Raw genomic sequence first — 6,000 nt, 5'->3', positions numbered from 1 at the left:
GGCCCGGCCTCCGGGTCGGAGCTCCCTGTGGAGGGCTGGGGTCGGGGGATGCTCCGGGGAGGGCTGCGGCTCTGCTCGGGGTCCCTGGGGAGCGGCGTGGGCGGGGGCTGGCTGTGGGGGAGGCGTGGGGCTGCGGGCGAGGGCTGCGGGGCTGGGGCTGGGGGCGAGGGCTGGGCGCGAGCGGGGAAGGGCCGAGAGCTGCGGGGACTCCGCGGGCGCAGCAGGGCAGCGGCGGCGGGGCCGGGCGCGGGGCGGCCGCTCCGGCCTTAGGGCGGCACCGAGCCTGCCCGCCCTCAGGGCTGCCGCCCGCGCCTGGCCAATCAGCTCGCGAGGGGAGGCCGCGAGCCAATGGGGGCCTGGGGGGCGGGCTGTGTCCTGAGCGACGTGCCGGCCGCCCAATGGCGTGCCCCGGCGGGGCTGTCCCTGCTGCCAGGGCCGAGGCCGGCGGGGCGCAGCGCCCCCTGCCCGCCGCCTCCTGCGCCTGGGCCAGGGCTCGCCCGGGCCGGGCCCGTGGGCGGGTGGGGGGCGGCGGGGGCCTCTGCCCCGCGGCCGCGCGGGAGCGGCCTGCTGTGCGCAGAGGGAGCAGGAGAGGCGGCGGCACAGGATGGCAGAGCAGGAAATTCTGCCGGAGCGCAGGAAATCGCCTGTTCACTGTGAAGGGGCCGAAGGTGGGCAGAGGTTCCCCGAGAGGCTGTGGAGTCTCCGCTCCGGGAGAGACTCCAGACTGGCCCCTCCTGCTCCAGGGCAGCCTGCTCCTGGGGACCCTGCTTGATCCGCGGGGCTGGACCAGACCAGCTCCCCAGGTCCCTGCCAAGCTCGGCTGCTCCAGCCCCTCCCAGTCCCTGCGCTTCCGCTGCCTCCCGGGGTCGGCGGGAGCCCAGCGCGCGTTGGCCGAGGGGTGGCAGGTTGGGTGGTCAGTGCGCGGGTGGGGCTAGCGGGGAAGGGGGTTGTGTTAGCAGTTAGGGTCGAGGCCGCTCCTTGGGGTTTCTGCTTGGGGGTTGGTGTTGCGGGTGCAGCCGGGGACGGGGGGTGGCTGTACTGGGTGGGGGCCGGGGGGGAGGATTGGGGGGAGGTTCTGCTGCGGTGCTTCGGGGTGCTGGTGCTTGTGGTGAGCGCTGGCGAGCTTTGTGGGGGACTGGGTGATGGCTGGAGGTGAGGGCCAGGGGGAAGGTTGGCGTGGTGATGCTGGGGCTGAGGGTGGGGGTGAGGTGAGCGCCAGGGAAGGGGGTGAGAGGTGTGTGTCTTGGCTCAGCGGTGGGGTTTGGGCTGAGGGGTTGGAGTCGGGGCCGGGGCTGGTTCAGGAGCAGGGCTTGGGGTTAGCGGTTGGTGCCCGGTAGGTGAGTGACTGCAGCGCCTGGTCCGTCGGGGCTGAAGCGGGAGGGAAGTGGCCGTGCGGAGCCCCGCGCTGCCCCTGGAGCTGCCTCCCGTTGCCTCCGGCAGCTCTGTCCTCCGCGGGGCGGCGGCGCTCGGGCCCTGGGGCCGCAGCGGCGGCGGCTGCTGCTCATGGAGCCGCTGTGGGCAGCAGAGGTGACCTCAGCGCCGCCACGTGCAGGGCCACTGGGACCCGCCTGGTGATCCGCCGCGGCCCCGCAGTGTCCGGGAGGACGGCGCCGGGAGAGGGCAGGAGCGCGCGGGGCTCGGGCAGGAGCCGCCGAGCACAGCCGCGACTTTCCCTGCTGCACAGGCAGCCCTGCGGAGCCGAGGCGTTTCCCGAGGCCTTCCCACCTCCCGTGCCGGGTGGGAGCCACGGGGCTGGGCTGGGGCTCGGCAGCGTGGCGGGGCCACGGGGGCCCTCGGCCGTGGTGGGGCAGAGCCTTGCGGAAGGGGCTGTGGGGCAGGAGAGTTGGCGCCAGGGCCAAGGCGGGCGAGGGGACGCCGCAGCGCCGCCACCACCCCTGCGGGGACCTGCCCGGCTCTGCCTTAAAAACTCTACCCCTCTGGCCTCTGCTCTGCCCCGCAGGATGGAGGAGAGACCCCCCCAGCCACGCCCGGGTGGCCTGGGAGAAGGAGGGCGGTCGCCCGCGCAGTCCCCAGGCACCCCAGGAGCGGGACGGGACTCCCCAGGGCAGCAGCTCTCCCCAGGCGTCCTCTGAGGGCTGCAGGGCCCAGGCGTCACGGAGCCCGTGGAGCAGGGAGTGAGGGGCCGCGTGGGGCTGGGCCAGGCCGGGGCCGGGGAGCGCGTCCTGCTCTGCACAGGGCTCCCGTCTGCCTGCACGCTGGCACTGGGGTGCCCGGGGCGGTGGCACGGAGGCCGAGCTCGGTGCGCTCAGTGTCTCCAGGCCTCCTGGCTCTCTGGCTGTTGCAGGGGCCAAGTTTTCCATCTGCAGCTGGTCGGAGCTGTCGAGAGAGGATGAGGAAGCCCTGGAGTTCATCCAGGCCTTTGTGAGCGGCACACAGAAGGTAGCTGCAGCCACGTCCGGCCGGGCCGGGCCTGAGTCTCCCTGTGGGTCGCGCCAGCTCTGCTGCCAGGCTGCGGGGGGGCTGCTGGCTGTGCAGAGCTGCTCCCGGCCAGGGGACACGCGCACCGCTGCAGCCCCCTCGCTGCTCTGCTCCTGCTGCTCTTTCCCCTGCCCTTCACGCTCACTCCGTCTCTCTTCCCTGTGCGTCAGGAAGAGGTGCAGAAGCTCAAGTTCCTGGAGTGCATCTGCACCCTCTGCCGAGGCAGCAGCTCCAAGGCCTTGTCGTGGGGCCTGAATGTTTTCTGCTGCACGTACGACCTGGCCGAGCATATCAAGGTGAGGGCCCATGCAGCAGCTGTGAGTACGGGCTCAAGGGCAGCTGGGCACAAGCGCAGCTCTTTGGAGAGGACTTGGGCACTGGGAGGACTGGGGCAGATAGGCATTGGCAAAGAGCTGGGCATCCGGGTGGCCTTGAGAAGCCCTGCGAGCTGAGACCTCAGAGGGGGGGTCATTGTGGGCTGCAGTGCAGTGATGGGGGCCTCAGGCCTCTGCTAGCCTCACAGAGTGCTGCTGGGAGTGCTGGCCCTGGGTGGTGGCACTTTCGGTGTGGCATCCCGGTTGTGCTCTCCAGGTGCTGCTGGAGGAGGAGCCGATGGAGCAGCTGGGCACAGCAGTGCGTCAGCAAGCCATGCTTGCTCTCACGGCGATGAGGTACGTACATCAGCCCCTGGTTTGGCCCAGACCTCTCCAGAGCATGGTCCTGATGGCACCGTGCCTGCCTGGGAGGTGTCCCCCCATCGTGGAGGGAGGCTGGTGGTTCTGCCCGCTGGGCCTCTGCTCTCCCCGGCCCCGGATTTGTCCTCAGGGCAGATGGGAGGGCACAGGGCTACCTGCAGCTGCCCAGGGCACCTTGGCCTTCACCAGAGAAGGGGAGGCAGATGGTTGAGGAAGCGTGAGGCCTACCAACCAGGACTGTCCTCTGTCCCAGGAGCAGTGTCATGGAAGGAAGGAGTACCCCCCCACAACACACGCAGGGCTGCGTGTGGCAGCGTCGGACCAGCCCGACGACTCCTGCCCCAGAGGTCCACATCCACCTTGCCAGGGCATCAAGGCAGTGCTGCCAGCGGCAGTGTTGAGCAAGCGCCTCTCTCTCTTTGCAGTGCCGTGGAGCTGGTTCTGGAGGGCAAAAAGAGCATCCTCCTGCACACCTGCTTCAGGAGTGTCTTCTTGCTTCCTGCCAAAGAAGACATGAAGAACCTGGACACCTGCCTCTATTCCAAGGTATGCACTGGGCAAGCGACGGGGAGCCTGTCAGCCCCTCTGCTCTTGCCCCTGCCCGGCCTGTGCTGAGAGACAACTACAAGATCACAGGCAGGGCCTGATCTCAGCTTTGCTTTCCCACCCTCCTCCCTTCTACTCCTTCCTCTGGGTGTGGCCACGGGAAAAGCCCAGAGGCTGGTGTGTGCCAGGGAGCGGTGAAAGAGTGTCACAACCCTCTGTGCTCCTTGCAGACCCTGGACAGCATGGATAACATGCTGGAGGTGCTGGTGCTCAATTCTGCCACTTCCAGCCTCCTGGAGCTGCAGAATATCTTGCAGGTGTGGCATTTGCAAAGAGTGGGCTTCACAGGGACTGTTCCTCAGCTCAGGGGGAAGCGATACCCTCAGGTGGCCATTTCCTATCTCAGTGCCATGTGGAGGCTGCAGAGTGCAGGGAGGGAGCCCACCTCCCTTAGGTGACCGGGAGTCTCATGTGCACTGATCCTGGGGTGCGCTGGCTGCAGCCCAAGTCCCTTCTGCTTCCAGAGACGACTCCTAGGTCATGAGAAAGCCTTGCCTGCTGCACTCCAGGGCCAACTCTGCCCTTAAAGCCTTTCCTGCACCAAAGATGTGGGAGGAATTGCGTCCTTTTTCTCTCAGCACCACATAGACGGCAGCTACTGCTGCGATCCCCCTGCCCGCCCCCCGTCCCTTGTCCTTTGCTCTCCAGCTCTGAATGGGGCAGGGCCCTGCTAGGACCTGCCCATCCTGCAAGGGCAGCCCAGCTGAGAAGGCTGGTTCTTTTGCCAGGCCAGGAGGCCATAGCCCAACCTCCCCAAGCAGACCGCCAGGGAATGTTCTGCATGCAGGGCGATGTTCTGGAGGGGGAGTGTCTGAGAAGGGTGCCTGTGCAGGGGGTGTGCGGTTTCCTGCCTTCATGAACTATCAGTGCAGCCAGGGGCTGAGGAGAGCTGCTTCTGCTGGAGCAGGTGTCAGCTCCCCAGGCAGACCAGTAGGCTTTGTCCTCCCAGCTCCTGTTGCCCTTCACCAACTCGGAGAGAGCAGCTGTGCGTGAGAGGGCCGTGGGGAGGATTGGGAGGCTGAGCAATGTGCTGTCCAACTATTCCTCGCTGGAGGTAAGGAGGCAGGCACCTCCCAGCCACCCCTTTGCCCCTTGCCTGCAGACCAGAGCAGCCTTCAGCTCCGGGGTGCCTCTGAGGGAAGCCTGGCCAGAGGTCAAAGCGCTCAGCAAGGCCCTGCCCTGAGGCAAAAGCTCTTTGTTCCTCTTGCCATGAGCTTCTCTCTGCAGGCGTTTTTTTCTGAGGCCCCAGCTGTGCCCCAGCTGTGTGCAGGGCAGGAGTGTGCAGGGAGCACGATGTGAGGCGAGGTGTGGCAGTGCTGCCTTGCTGGTTTGGGAGGCCAGGCCTGCAGGGCCCTCCGGAGCTTTGACTCACCTGGCATGCATGCCTGGGCAGACTCTTGGCTTCAGGGCTTTGGTGGCGACTGCCTGCCATCAGTCCTTCTAGCTGTACCGCCCGTTCCGCAGGTCTGGCACCTCTTTGGAGGAGTTGAGGAGAGCCCCAGCGGCTACGGAAGGGTCTCTGTCCCCATAGTGGGACAGCTGGTGGGGCATCTCATACTTTGCTGCGCCTATGAGGATGCAGAGACCAGCCGTGGGGCTTTGGACGCTCTTCATTGCCTCTTCAGATTGGTGGTGCAACGAAAACGTAAGAGAAGCTGTGGTGGGCTGCATGCTTGTGGAGCTGGAGAGCCTGGCAAGGCCAGGGAGGGCATGAGCCTGCCTCGGCCACTCTGCTCCGTGCGACACAGGAGCAGTAAAGAGGGCTGATGGAGCAGTAGGGCAGCAGGATGTTAGTGGCTGTGCTGGACTGCCCTGCTGTGGAAACTGCTCAGCAACCCCTGCTCGCACTAGGGATCCTGAGGTGCTTCACACCACAAAGTCCCATTGAACCCCCCCCCCAGGCCTTTGGTAGCCTTCAAAGCAGTTGCCCCTTCTGTCCCCTGCAAGGGGCCCCCAGCCTCCCAGGGAATCCTGCTCCCCAGACGTTACTGGCATGCTCTTCTCCTCTGCCAGGCTGCTTTCTCCCTGAGGCCATCAGTCTGCCCCCTCCAAGGCTCCTTCACTCCTCCTGACTGCTCTCTTTTTCTGCTCCTGCTCAGGCAGCGAGCCGTTGCAGGATAATCAAGGGCATGCGGAGAACCCAAAGGAGTGGGAAGCTGACGACGAGCTCTGCGTGTCATGGACCAGCAAGCTCAGTGTCATCATGAATGTGAGGAGCACCTCCCGTGCTGGGACTCTTGGCCATGGGGTCATCATGGGA

Source organism: Rhea pennata, unplaced genomic scaffold, assembly GCF_028389875.1.
Source record: "Rhea pennata isolate bPtePen1 unplaced genomic scaffold, bPtePen1.pri scaffold_32, whole genome shotgun sequence".
Taxonomy (NCBI): domain Eukaryota; kingdom Metazoa; phylum Chordata; class Aves; order Rheiformes; family Rheidae; genus Rhea; species Rhea pennata.
This window is presented reverse-complemented; position numbering follows the sequence as displayed.